This window comes from Nansenia antarctica (assembly GCF_963989245.1).
Source record: "Nansenia antarctica genome assembly, chromosome: 6".
Classification (NCBI taxonomy): Eukaryota; Metazoa; Chordata; class Actinopteri; order Argentiniformes; family Microstomatidae; genus Nansenia; species Nansenia antarctica.
In genome coordinates, this window is record NC_137676.1 from 69,174,081 (window position 1) to 69,189,302 (window position 15,222).

Consider the following 15,222-nt stretch of genomic DNA (forward strand, 5'->3'; position numbering starts at 1 on the left):
AACTCAACATAAGGCTGGAGACTCACAGGACTTTCTTCACTGGATTCTGAGAGAGGTGTGTCCGGTGTCTCGAGTGTTTCCGGATAGAAGTTCGACTGAATCTCTTCGAGCTCCGACAAAAGCAGGTCAAGCTGAGGCGATCCGGACTCTGGTGGTGATTGAGGGGATCCAGACTCTAGTGGTGGTTGAGGAGATCCAGACTCTAGTGGTGGTTGAGGAGATCCAGACTCTAGTGGTGGTTGAGGAGAACCAGACTCTAGTGGTGATTGAGGGGAACCAGACTCTAGTGGTGGTTGAGGGGATCCCCTCTCTGGTGGTGTTTGAGGAGATCCAGACTCAAGTGGTGATTGAGGGGAACCAGACTCTAGTGGTGGTTGAGGGGATCCCCTCTCTGGTGGTGTTTGAGGAGATCCAGACTCAAGTGGTGATTGAGGGGAACCAGACTCTAGTGGTGGTTGAGGGTAACCAGACTCTAGTGGTGATTGAGAGGATTCAGACTCTAGTGGTGGTTGAGGAGATCCAGACTCTGGTGACTCTGGTGGTGATAGAGGGGATCCAGACTGTGGTGGTGATTGAGGGGAACTAGACTCTAGTGGTGATTGAGGGGAACTAGACTCTGGTGACTCTGGTGGTGATAGAGGGGATCCAGACTCTAGTGGTGATTGAGGGGAACTAGACTCTAGTGGTGATTGAGGGGAACTAGACTCTAGTGGTGGTTGAGAGGATTCAGACTCTAGTGGTGGTTGAGGGGAACTAGACTCTAGTGGTGATTGAGGGGATCCAGACTCTGGTGACTCTAGTGGTGGTTGAGGAGATCCAGACTCTGGTGGTGATAGAGGGGATCCCCTCTCTGGTGGTGGTTGAGGGTAACCAGACTCTAGTGGTGGTTGAGGGTAACCAGACTCTAGTGGTGATTGAGGGTAACCAGACTCTAGTGGTGGTTGAGGGTAACCAGACTCTAGTGGTGGTTGAGGGTAACCAGACTCTAGTGGTGATTGAGGGGAACCAGACTCTAGTGGTGGTTGAGGGTAACCAGACTCTAGTGGTGATTGAGAGGATTCAGACTCTAGTGGTGGTTGAGGAGAACTAGACTCTAGTGGTGATTGAGGGGATCCAGACTCTGGTGACTCTAGTGGTGGTTGAGGAGATCCAGACTCTGGTGGTGATAGAGGGGATCCCCTCTCTGGTGGTGGTTGAGGGTAACCAGACTCTAGTGGTGGTTGAGGGGAACCAGACTCTAGTGGTGATTGAGGGGAACTAGACTCTAGTGGTGATTGAGGGGAACTAGACTCTAGTGGTGGTTGAGGGGATCCCCTCTCTGGTGGTGTTTGAGGAGATCCAGACTCTAGTGGTGGTTGAGGGTAACCAGACTCTAGTGGTGATTGAGAGGATCCAGACTCTAGTGGTGGTTGAGGGGAACCAGACTGTGGTGGTGATAGAGGGGATCCAGACTGTGGTGGTGATAGAGGGGATCCAGACTCTAGTGGTGGTTGAGGAGATCCAGACTCTGGTGACTCTGGTGGTGATAGAGGGGATCCAGACTGTGGTGGTGATAGAGGGGAACCAGACTCTAGTGGTGGTTGAGGGGAACTAGACTCTAGTGGTGATTGAGGGGATCCAGACTCTGGTGACTCTGGTGGTGGTTGAGGAGATCCAGACTCTGGTGGTGATAGAGGGGATCCCCTCTCTGGTGGTGGTTGAGGGGATCCCCTCTCTGGTGGTGGTTGAGGGGAACCCCTCTCTGGTGGTGGTTGAGGGGAACCAGACTCTAGTGGTGATTGAGGGGAACCAGACTCTAGTGGTGATTGAGGGGATCCCCTCTCTGGTGGTGCTTGAGGGGAGCTGGCTGATGATTCCGCTTGACCTGCGAGGCTGTCTTGTCTCTCTACCTCCGTATGACTGAGGAGGTCTGGCAATATCGGACTGGGTGCAGAGGAGGATGTTGTCTCCCCGCTAGGTTTGGATAGCTTTTCGGTACCCTCTGGGGATAAACTCATCCGCTCAGAGGCCCCGGTTATTTCGGGGGGTATCTGACTGAAATCAAAGAAGGACTTTGGACTTTGCGGTTCTGGAGACGCAGATTGGATTTCAGTTGAGGTGAGTTCCGTTATCCTTGCATCAACTGCCAAGGATGGAATCTCAACCTTTGGGGAAAGTTGGCCCGGCTCTAAAACAATGCTTTGGGGTTGTGGAGATTCTGTGGAAACCTGAATGGAAATAATGAAATGAGATGGAAAAAGCAAAAATGAGTTTGAGATGGAGGGTATGATGAATGATTCCTATCAATAAGGACCCAACCAAATGAAACAAACAGCAATAACTTGCATGCAGCAATATGGCTCAATACATATAAATGTATTGATGAGGAATAATTTCAATATTTTGCCAACTTGCACATTAAACACTGTATAGTATTTTGAACAAAACCAACAAAATATCAGCCATACCCATGGAGCATAACTACAGTGCAAACATAAACTAAGTAGATAAATGATTGCACTTTTAATATTGAAATGGATGAATTGTAAAAAATAAATAAATAATCACACACATTAACTTGCTATCATTCATTATACCTGTGCTGTTGCTCTGCAATAATATCAGTAACATATGCATCAACATACCATAGATTATTGTTAATTACTTTGTAGTTGAGTTTAGCGACTTACGTTATTGCACAAGTGGAATAAGGACTGTCCGTTATGTCACTTGTGTAATGACACAAACCACTCATCTCCATACTGTGCCATGTAATGACCGAATTACAATGTCACAAATAGTTGTTGTTGCTACAGTTATAACAGTGCGACTACCCAGGTATAGAGACAACATAATGTAAAGTGTTGACAAAATGTACATGTTGAAATGCAGCACAAACAAGGCGGGTGATACTACACAATGATAGTCCAGAATCCCACTAAGCACAAGGCAATAGTCCGAGAGCTACGTTCCGTAGTGTGTACATGGAAAAAGAGCCATCATGCCAGTCCATCTGTGAGCTTGTCATAAAATCAAGTTAGCCATTTTTAGCTTCACAACACAACACCATGTGACTGGCACTGATGTCGTGGTGTTGTCATGGTGACATTATGTGTCTCACTATGTTCCATTAGTTGTGTGTCAGAGACACTACCTGCTGTGCTAACACAAACATGCCACAGTGGGACAGTCAAGCTTCGAGATCAGCGTGAGACATTAGTGAAAGCTTGAGCAAACAGTCTTAACTGACACTTGCGTACGATGCACTGCCATTTTTAAAAATTATTTCCCAACAAAGCGTCACTGCATTCTGTGCCGAGCAAGGTTTGTTTTTGTCTTACCGATGCCACGGGACCTCTACGGCCATCTTCTCTCGTCATCTTTATGTTCATGCGATTGCTTGAGGAATCTTGTGTTTTATGGTCAATATCGGGATCCCCTCTATCATCTCCCCACTTGGAGACACTATAATCGGCATGTTCTTTTCTTCGCATTGATACTCTCCTGGCTTGAGGTTGTTTAGGAATGGCCTCCTCCTGCCAGACAGCAATAGTAAATCCCAGATTTTGTAGATCAGATGGCACGTGACTCAGGTCAGAGGACGATTGATTGAATCTCTGTGACTGTACCTGCTCTACATCATTGCTAGCTTCTCTCTGGCTGTAAGGGCAGGACGCCCTACAAAAAAACGGTTCTACAGCTCTATGGGTTCTGGAAACGTTTGAGAAAAGGAACTTAAAAGGAACCTCTAGTTCTGAGCATGGTACTGATTTTGGGACAGGTGAAGGTGCTTTGATTTCTGTATCTACCGGATGTCATAATTGTACATGAAGTCCATCTTGAGGATCTGTGATTCTCTGCTCAGTGGCATCAGGCTGCGTTAGCAAGGAATCAAGTTGTATCATAGCCACATCATCTTTGGTTTCATAATTTACAGACAAACAAATGATCGGTTCTTTAACACCGGTGGACCTTATATCTTCACTAGATTGCTGAGGTTGATCAAACACTTCAAGAACACCTGTCTTACTCCAGTAGGCTTCACCTTTATATGCTGGGTCATAGGTATGGGCCATTAACTTGGAGGGAACTGCCTTGTAAACCAGTCTATACTCTGGAGCCAATGACCTCCCTTCTAGTACTTCCAACACAGCCTGGGATGCAGGTTCATTCCTCTCAGATAGTAACATGCTTTCAACGACACCAGAAGACGTCACTCCTGGTGACTTTGGCCGAGTAACAGTGGGAGTGTATTCTGACAGACCTGCAGCATCATCATCCTCTGACCAGATGGAATCAGGTGACCAGGGTCTGGTCTCCCTGAACAGGTGCTGCAGACCAAACTCCTCCATGCCTGTGTCTGACATCACTGAGTCAGGTGATGAACATCTCTCTGCTGTTGACCAATCACAACAAGGCAGAGCAGGTCCATACTGGGGAACTGGTGAGTCAGGAGAGAGGGCTCTGTACTCATCTAGTGATGTCATAGACTCAGGGGAAGATGCTAGTGATGTCATAGACTCAGGGGAAGATGCTCTTATCTCAGAGAACCAGTAGTCAAGGAATGGAAGGGTGTCGTCATTCTCCCATGTTAAGGACTCTGGCGATAGAGGTCTGAACGTGGTTAGTTTATCAACAGTCTGCTCATCTTCACCTTCTGATTTAAATGATTCAGGAGAATCTGCTCTGTCCTCAACAAATAAGTCCTCGAGGCAATATTCATAGAATTCAATGTCTGAAGTTACTGATTGAGGTGATGAAGACCTGTCTTCAGTAAATAACAGATAATAATCACAACATTGAGTTCTGAACTGGGGAACAGGTGAGTCGGGGGAGAGGGGCCTATTCTCATCTAAAGAGGTGACAGACTCAGGAGAGAAAGGTCTTGAATCTGAAAATAAGTGTTCAAGGAACGAGATGTTGTCATCTGAACCTATTGATTCTGGTGAGAGGGGTCTGTATGTTGTTAAAACTTGTTCAACTGACTCTCCATATTCAATATCAGAAATGAGACTATCAGGTGAATCTGGTCTGGTGTCGACAAATAATTCCTCAAGACAAAATTCTGAGAATTCAATTTCTGAAGCCACTGACTCGGGTGATGACGACCTACTTCCTGTAAATGACAAATAATAATCACAACATTGAGTTCTGAACGGGGGAACCGGTGAGTCTGGAGACAGGGGTCTATACTCATCCAACCGTGTAACAGATTCAGGAGACGACGGCCTCGTGTCGGTAAACAAGTGGTCAAGATATACAAGGTTTCCATCACTGTTTGAACTAAGTGATTCAGGGGATAGTGATCTATTCTCAGGAGAAGACAATTGGACAAACTTCCATTCAGCCAAGACAGGGGAAGGTGCTTTGATTTCTGTATCTCCCGGATGTGATATTTGCACATGAAGTTCATCTCGAGGGTCTGTGATTCTCTGCTCAGGGACATCAGGCTGTGTTAGCAAGGAATCAAGTTGTATCATAGCCACATCATCTTTGGTTTCATAATTTACAGACAAACTAATGATTGGTTCTTTAACACCGGTGGACCTGATATCTTCACTAGATTGCTGAGGTTGATCAAACACTTCAAAAACACCTGTCTTACTCCAGTTGGTTTCACCTTTATACGCTGGGTCATAGGTATGGGCCATTAACTTGGAGGGAACTGCCTTGTAAACCAGTCTATACTCTGGAGCCAATGACCTCCCTTCTAGTACTTCCAACACAGCCTGGGATGCAGGTTCATTCCTCTCAGATAGTAACATGCTTTCAACGACATCAGAAGACGTCACTCCTGGTGACTTTGGCCGAGTAACAGTGGGAGTGTATTGTGAAAGACCTGCAGCATCGTCCTCTGACCAGATGGAATCAGGTGAACAGGCTCTGGTCTCCCTGAACAGGTCCTGCAGACCAAACTCCTCCATGCCTGTGTCTGACATCACTGAGTCAGGTGATGGACGTCTCTCTGCTGTTGACCAATCACAACCAGGCAGAGCAGGTCCATATTGGGGGACTGGTGAGTCAGGAGAGAGGGCTCTGTACTCATCTAGTGATGTCATAGACTCAGGGGAAGATGCTCTTAACTCAGAGAACCAGTAGTCAAGGAATGGAAGGGTGTCGTCATTCTCCGATGTTAAGGACTCTGGTGATCGAGGTCTGAATGTGGTTAGTTTATCAACAGTCTGCTCATCTTCACCTTCTGATTTAAATGATTGGGGAGAATCTGCTCTGTCCTCAACAAATAAGTCCTCAAGGCGATATTCATAGAATTCAATGTCTGAAGTTACTGATTGAGGTGATGAAGACCTGTCTTCAGTAAATAACAGATAATAATCACAACATTGAGTTCTGAACTGGGGAACAGGTGAGTCGGGGGAGAGGGGCCTATTCTCATCTAAAGAGGTAACAGACTCAGGAGAGAAAGGTCTTGAAACTGAGAAGAAGTGTTCAAGGAATGAGATGTTGTCATCTGAACCTATTGATTCTGGTGAGAGGGGCCTGTATGTTGTTAAAACTTGCTCAACTGACTCTCCATATTCAATATCAGATATGAGACTAACAGGTGAATCTGGTCTGGTGTCGACAAATAATTCCTCAAGACAAAATTCGGAGAATTCAATTTCTGAAGCCACTGACTCAGGTGATGATGACCTACTTCCTGTAAATGACAAATAATAATCACAACATTGAGTTCTGAACTGGGGAACCGGTGAGTCTGGAGACAGGGGTCTATACTCATCCATCGATGTAACAGAATCAGGAGACGACGGCCTCGTGTCGCTAAACAAGTGGTCAAGACATAAAAGGTTTCCATCACTGTTTGAACTAAATGATTCAGGGGATAGTGATCTATTCTCAGGAGAAGACAATTGGACAAACTTCCATTCAGCCAAGACAGGGGAAGGTGCTTTGATTTCTGTATCTCCCGGATGTGATATTTGCACATGAAGTTCATCTCGAGGGTCTGTGATTCTCTGCTCAGGGACATCAGGCTGTGTTAGCAACACATCAAGTTGTATCATAGCCACATCATCTTTGGTCTCAAAATGTACAGACAAACTAATGATCGGTTCTTTAACACCGGTGGACCTGACATCTTCACTAGATTGCTGAGGTTGATCAAACACTTCAAGAACACCTGTCTTACTCCAGTAGAGTTCACCTTTATACGCTGGGTCATAGGTATGGGCCATTAACTTGGAGGGAACTGCCTTGTAAACCAGTCTATACTCTGGAGCCAATGACCTCCCTTCTAGTACTTCCAACACAGCCTGGGATGCAGGTTCATTCCTCTCAGATAGTAACATGCTTTCAACGACATCAGAAGACGTCACTCCTGGTGACTTTGGCCGAGTAACAGTGGGAGTGTATTCTGAAAGACCTGCAGCATCATCATCCTCTGACCAGATGGAATCAGGTGAACAGGGTCTGGTCTCCCTGAACAGGTCCTGCAGACCAAACTCCTCCATGCCCGTGTCTGACATCACTGAGTCAGGTGATGAACGCCTCTCTGCTGTTGACCAGGCACAACCAGGCAGAGCAGGTCCATAGTGGGGAACTGGTGAGTCAGCAGAGAGGGCTCTGTACTCATCTAGTGATGTCATAGACTCAGGGGAAGATGCTCTTAACTCAGAGAACCAGTAGTCAAGGAATGGAAGGGTGTCGTCATTCTCCCATGTTAAGGACTCTGGTGATCGAGGTCTGAATGTGGTTAGTTTATCAACAGTCTGCTCATCTTCACCTTCTGATTTAAATGATCGGGGAGAATCTGCTCTGTCCTCAACAAATAAGTCCTCAAGGCGATATTCATAGAATTCAATGTCTGAAGTGACTGATTGAGGTGATGAAGACCTGTCTTCAGTAAATAACAGATAATAATCACAACATTGAGTTCTGAACTGGGGAACAGGTGAGTCGGGGGAGAGGGGCCTATTCTCATCTAAAGAGGTAACAGACTCAGGAGAGAATGGTCTTGAATCTGAAAATAAGTGTTCAAGGAATGAGATGTTGTCATCTGAACCTATTGATTCTGGTGAGAGGGGCCTGTTTGTTGTTAAAACTTGTGCAACTGACTCTCCATATTCAATATCAGATATGAGACTATCAGGTGAATCTGGTCTGGTGTCAGTAGATAATTCCTCAAGACAAAATTCAGAGAATTCAATTTCTGAAGCCACTGACTCGGGTGATGACGACCTACTTCCTGTAAATGACCAATAATAATCACAACATTGAGTTCTGAACGGGGGAACCGGTGAGTCTGGAGACAGGGGTCTATACTCATCCATCGATGTAACAGATTCAGGAGACGACTGCCTCGTGTCGCTAAACAAGTGGTCAAGACATAAAAGGTTTCCATCACTGTTTGAACTAAGTGATTCAGGGGATAGTGATCTATTCTCAGGAGAAGACAATTGGACAAACTTCCATTCAGACAAGACAGGGGAAGGTGCTTTGACTTCTGTATCTCCCGGATGTGATATTTGCACATGAAGTTCATCTCGAGGGTCTGTGATTCTCTGCTCAGGGACATCAGGCTGTGTTAGCAACACATCAAGTTGTATCATAGCCACATCATCTTTGGTTTCATAATTTACAGACAAACTAATGATCGGTTCTTTAACACCGGTGGACCTTATATCTTCACTAGATTGCCGAGGTTGATCAAACACTTCAAGAACACCTGTCTTACTCCAGTAGGCTTCACCTTTATATGCTGGGTCATAGGTATGGGCCATTAACTTGGAGGGAACTGCCTTGTAAACCAGTCTATACTCTGGAGCCAATGACCTCCCTTCTAGTACTTCCAACACAGCCTGGGATGCAGGTTCATTCCTCTCAGATAGTAACATGCTTTCAACAACATCAGAAGACGTCGCTCCTGGTGACTTTGGCCGAGTAACAGTGGGAGTGTATTCTGAAAGACCTGCAGCATCGTCCTCTGACCAGATGGAATCAGGTGAACAGGGTCCGGTCTCCCTGAACAGGTCCTGCAGACCAAACTCCTCCATGCCTGTGTGTGACATCACTGAGTCAGGTGATGAACATCTCTCTGCTGTTGACCAGGCACAACAAGGCAGAGCAGGTCCATAGTGGGGAACTGGCGAGTCAGGAGAGAGGCCTCTGTACTCATCTAGTGATGTCATAGACTCAGGAGAGAGGGCTCTATACTCATCTAGTGATGTCTGAGACTCAGGGGAAGATGCTCTTAACTCAGAGAACCAGTAGTCAAGGAATGGAAGGGTGTCGTCATTCTCCGATGTTAAGGACTCTGGTGATCGAGGTCTGGATGTGGTTAGTTCATCAACAGTCTGCTCATCTTCACCTTCTGATTTAAATGATTCAGGAGAATCTGCTCTGTCGTCAACAAACAAGTCCTCAAGGCAATATTCATAGAATTCAATGTCTGAAGTTACTGATTGAGGTGATGAAGACCTGTCTTCAGTAAATAACAGATAATAATCACAACATTGAGTTCTGAACTGGGGAACAGGTGAGTCGGGGGGGAGGGGCCTATTCTCATCTAAAGAGGTAACAGACTCAGGAGAGAATGGTCTTGAATCTGAAAAAAAGTGTTCAAGGAACGAGATGTTGTCATCTGAACCTATTGATTCTGGTGAGACGGGCCTGTTTGTTGTTAAAACTTGTTCAACTGACTCTCCATATTCAATATCAGATAGGAGACTATCAGGTGAATCTGGTCTGGTGTCGACAAATAATTCCTCAAGACAAAATTCTGAGAATTCAATTTCTGAAGCCACTGACTCGGGTGATGACGACCTACTTCCTGTCAATGACAAATAATAATCACAACATTGAGTTCTGAACTGGGGAACCGGTGAGTCTGGAGACAGGGGTCTATACTCATCCATCGATGTAACAGATTCAGGAGACGACGGCCTCGTGTCGGTAAACAAGTGGTCAAGATATAAAAGGGTTCCATCACTGTTTGAACTAAGTGATTCAGGGGATAGTGATCTATTCTCAGGAGAAGACAATTGGACAAACTTCCATTCAGCCAAGACAGGGGAAGGTGCTTTGATTTCTGTATCTACCGGATGTGATATTTGCACATGAAGTTTATCTCGAGGGTCTGTGATTCTCTGCTCAGGGACATCAGGCTGTGTTAGCAACACATCAAGTTGTATCATAGCCACATCATCTTTGGTTTCATAATTTACAGACAAACTAATGATTGGTTCTTTAACACCGGTGGACCTTATATCTTCACTAGATTGATCAAACACTTCAAGAACACCTGTCTTACTCCAGTAGGCTTCACCTTTATATGCTGGGTCATAGATATGGGCCATTAACTTGGAGGGAACTGCCTTGTAAACCAGTCTATACTCTGGAGCCAATGACCTCCCTTCTAGTACTTCCAACACAGCCTGGGATGCAGGTTCATTCCTCTCAGATATTAACATGGTTTCAACGACATCAGAAGACGTCACTCCTGGTGACTTTGGCCGAGTAACAGTGGGAGTGTATTCTGAACGACCTGCAGCATCATCATCCTCTGACCAGATGGAATCAGGTGAACAGGCTCTGGTCTCCCTGAACAGGTCCTGCAGACCAAACTCCTCCATGCCTGTGTCTGACATCACTGAGTCAGGTGATGGACGTCTCTCTGCTGTTGACCAGGCACAACAAGGCAGAGCAGGTCCATAGTGGGGAACTGGCGAGTCAGGAGAGAGGGCTCTGTACTCATCTAGTGATGTCATAGACTCAGGGGAAGATGCTCTATACTCATCTAGTGATGTCATAGACTCAGGGGAAGATGCTAGTGATGTCATAGACTCAGGGGAAGATGCTCTTAACTCAGAGAACCAGTAGTCAAGGAATGGAAGGGTGTCGTCATTCTCCGATGTTAAGGACTCTGGTGACAGAGGTCTGAATGTGGTTAGTTCATCAACAGTCGGCTCATCTTCACCTTCTGATTTAAATGATTCAGGAGAATCTGCCCTGTCCTCAACAAATACGTCCTCAAGGCAATATTCATAGAATTCAATGTCTGAAGTTACTGATTGAGGTGATGAAGACCTGTCTTCAGTGAATAACAGATAATAATCACAACATTGAGTTCTGACCTGGGGAACAGGTGAGTCGGGGGAGAGGGGCCTATTCTCATCTAAAGAGGTAACAGACTCAGGAGAGAAAGGTCTTGAAACTGAAAAGAAGTGTTCAAGGAATGAGATGTTGTCATCTGAACCTATTGATTCTGGTGAGAGGGGCCTGTATGTTGTTAAAACTTGTTCAACTGACTCTCCATATTCAATATCAGATATGAGACTATCAGGTGAATCTGGTCTGGTGTCAGTAGATAATTCCTCAAGACAAAATTCAGAGAATTCAATTTCTGAAGCCACTGACTCGGGTGATGACGACCTACTTCCTGTAAATGACAAATAATAATCACAACATTGAGTTCTGAACGGGGGAACCGGTGAGTCTGGAGACAGGGGTCTATACTCATCCAAACATGTGACAGATTCAGGAGACGACGGCCTCGTGTCGGTAAACAAGTGGTCAAGATATAAAAGGTTTCCATCACTGTTTGAACTAAGTGATTCAGGGGATAGTGATCTATTCTCAGGAGAAGACAATTGGACAAACTTCCATTCAGCCAAGACAGGGGAAGGTGCTTTGATTTCTGTATCTACCGGATGTGATATTTGCACATGAAGTTCATCTCGAGGATCTGTGATTCTCTGCTCAGGGACATCAGGCTGTGTTAGCAACACACCAAGTTGTATCATAGCCACATCATCTTTGGTTTCATAATTTACAGACAAACTAATGATCGGTTCTTTAACACCGGTGGACCTGATATCTTCACTAGATTGCTGAGGTTGATCAAACACTTCAAAAACACCTGTCTTACTCCAGTAGGCTTCACCTTTATATGCTGGGTCATAGGTATGGGCCATTAACTTGGAGGGAACTGCCTTGTAAACCAGTCTATACTCTGGAGCCAATGACCTCCCTTCTAGTACTTCCAACACAGCCTGTGATGCAGGTTCATTCCTCTCAGATAGTAACATGCTTTCAACGACACCAGAAGACGTCACTCCTGGTGACTTTGGCCGAGTAACAGTGGGAGTGTATTCTGAAAGACCTGCAGCAGCATCATCCTCTGACCAGATGGAATCAGGTGACCAGGGTCTGGTCTCCGTGAACAGGTCCTGCAGACCAAACTCCTCCATGCCTGTGTCTGACATCACTGAGTCAGGTGATGAACGTCTCCCTGCTGTTGACCAGGCACAACAAGGCACAGCAGGTCCATAGTGGGGAACTGGTGAGTCAGGAGAGAGGGCTCTGTACTCATCTAGTGATGTCATAGACTCAGGGGAAGATGCTCTTAACTCAGAGAACCAGTAGTCAAGGAATGGAAGGGTGTCGTCATTCTCTGATGTTAAGGACTCTGGTGATGGAGGTCTGAATGTGGTTAGTTCATCAACAGTCTGCTCATCTTCACCTTCTGATTTAAATGATTGGGGAGAATCTGCTCTGTCCTCAACAAATAAGTCCTCAAGGCAATATTCATAGAATTCAATGTCTGAAGTTACTGATTGAGGTGATGAAGACCTGTCTTCAGTAAATAACAGATAATAATCACAACATTGAGTTCTGAACTGGGGAACAGGTGAGTCTGGAGAGAGGGGCCTATTCTCATCTAAAGAGGTAACAGACTCAGGAGAGAAAGGTCTTGAAACTGAAAAAAAGTGTTCAAGGAATGAGATGTTGTCATCTGAACCTATTGATTCTGGTGAGAGGGGCCTGTTTGTTGCTAACACTTTTTCAACTGACTCTCCATATTCAATATCAGATAGGAGACTATCAGGTGAATCTGGTCTGGTGTCAGTAGATAATTCCTCAAGACAAAATTCAGAGAATTCAATTTCTGAAGCCACTGACTCGGGTGATGACGAACTAATTCCTGTAAATGACAAATAATAATCACAACATTGAGTTCTGAACTGGGGAACCGGTGAGTCTGGAGACAGGGGTCTATACTCATCCATCGATGTAACAGATTCAGGAGACGACGGCCTCGTGTCGCTAAACAAGTGGTCAAGATATAAAAGGGTTCCATCACTGTTTGAACTAAGTGATTCAGGGGATAGGGATCTATTCTCAGGAGAAGACAATTGGACAAACTTCCATTCAGCCAAGGCAGGGGAAGGTGCTTTGATTTCTGTATCTACCGGGTGTGATATTTGCACATGAAGTTCATCTTGAGGGTCTGTGATTCTCTGCTCAGGGACATCAGGCTGTGTTAGCAACACATCAAGTTGTATCATAGCCACATCATCTTTGGTTTCATAATTTACAGACAAACTAATGATCGGTTCTTTAACACCGGTGGACCTGATATCTTCACTAGATTGCTGAGGTTGATCAAACACTTCAAGAACACCTGTCTTACTCCAGTAGGCTTCACCTTTATATGCTGGGTCATAGGTATGGGCCATTAACTTGGAGGGAACTGCCTTGTAAACCAGTCTATACTCTGGAGCCAATGACCTCCCTTCTAGTACTTCCAACACAGCCTGGGATGCAGGTTCATTCCTCTCAGATAGTAACATGCTTTCAACGACACCAGAAGACGTCACTCCTGGTGACTTTGGCCGAGTAACAGTGGGAGTGTATTCTGAACGACCTGCAGCATCATCGTCCTCTGACCAGATGGAATCAGGTGAACAGGGTCTGGTCTCCCTGAACAGGTCCTGCAGACCAAACTCCTCCATGCCCGTGTCTGACATCACTGAGTCAGGTGATGAACATCTCTCTGCTGTTGACCAATCACAACAAGGCAGAGCAGGTCCATAGTGGGGAACTGGCGAGTCAGGAGAGAGGCCTCTGTACTCATCTAGTGATGTCATAGACTCAGGGGAAGATGCTCTTAACTCAGAGAACCAGTAGTCAAGGAATGGAAGGGTGTCGTCATTCTCCGATGTTAAGGACTCTGGTGATCGAGGTCTGAATGTGGTTAGTTCATCAACAGGCTGCTCATCTTCACCTTCTGATTTAAATGATTGGGGAGAATCTGCTCTGTCCTCAACAAATAAGTCCTCAAGGCAATATTCATAGAATTCAATGTCTGAAGTGACTGATTGAGGTGATGAAGACCTGTCTTCAGTGAATAACAGATAATAATCACAACATTGAGTTCTGAACTGGGGAACAGGTGAGTCAGGGGGGAGGGGCCTATTCTCATCTAAAGAGGTAACAGACTCAGGAGAGAATGGTCTTGAAACTGAAAAGAAGTGTTCAAGGAATGAGATGTTGTCATCTGAACCTATTGATTCTGGTGAGAGAGGCCTGTTTGTTGTAAAAACGTGTGCAACTGACTCTCCATATTCAATATCAGATAGGAGACTAGCAGGTGAATCTGGTCTGGTGTCAACAAATAATTCCTCAAGACAAAATTCTGAGAATTCAATTTCTGAAGCCACTGACTCGGGTGATGACGACCTACTTCCTGTAAATGACAAATAATAATCACAACATTGAGTTCTGAACTGGGGAACCGGTGAGTCTGGAGACAGGGGTCTATACTCATCCATCGATGTAACAGAATCAGGAGACGACGGCCTCGTGTCGGTAAACAAGTGGTCAAGATATAAAAGGTTTCCATCACTGTTTGAACTAAGTGATTCAGGGGATAGTGATCTATTCTCAGGAGAAGACAATTGGACAAACTTCCATTCAGACAAGACAGGGGAAGGTGCTTTGATTTCTGTATCTCCCGGATGTGATATTTGCACATGAAGTTCATCTTGAGGGTCTGTGATTCTCTGCTCAGGGACATCAGGCTGTGTTAGCAACACATCAAGTTGTATCATAGCCACATCATCTTTGGTTTCATAATTTACAGACAAACTAATGATTGGTTCTTTAACACCGGTGGACCTTATATCTTCACTAGATTGCTGAGGTTGATCAAACACTTCAAGAACACCTGTCTTACTCCAGTAGGCTTCACCTTTATATGCTGGGTCATAGGTATGGGCCATTAACTTGGAGGGAACTGCCTTGTAAACCAGTCTATACTCTAAGAATGAAAAATCCTCCTGGCAAGTTACTGATTCTGGTGATAAGGGTCGGTATTTCAATTCAACTAGCAGTGTATGATCACTTCCTGATACAAGTGACTCGGGTGAATCTGGCCTCTGCTCACTGAACAATTCCTCAAGGTAGAATCCAGACAATTCAATATCAGAAGCTGTAGACAGAGGT

General features: G+C 45.3%; 1 protein-coding gene across 1 annotated transcript in view; it reads right to left on the reverse strand.

The window, feature by feature from the left end:
* LOC308160887 (ankyrin-2-like) overlaps positions 1–15,222 on the reverse strand; it is a gene marked incomplete at both ends in the record, with an annotated part of 89,106 nt that overhangs the window by 11,754 nt on the left and 62,130 nt on the right. The gene's annotated exons all lie outside the window — the stretch shown is intronic.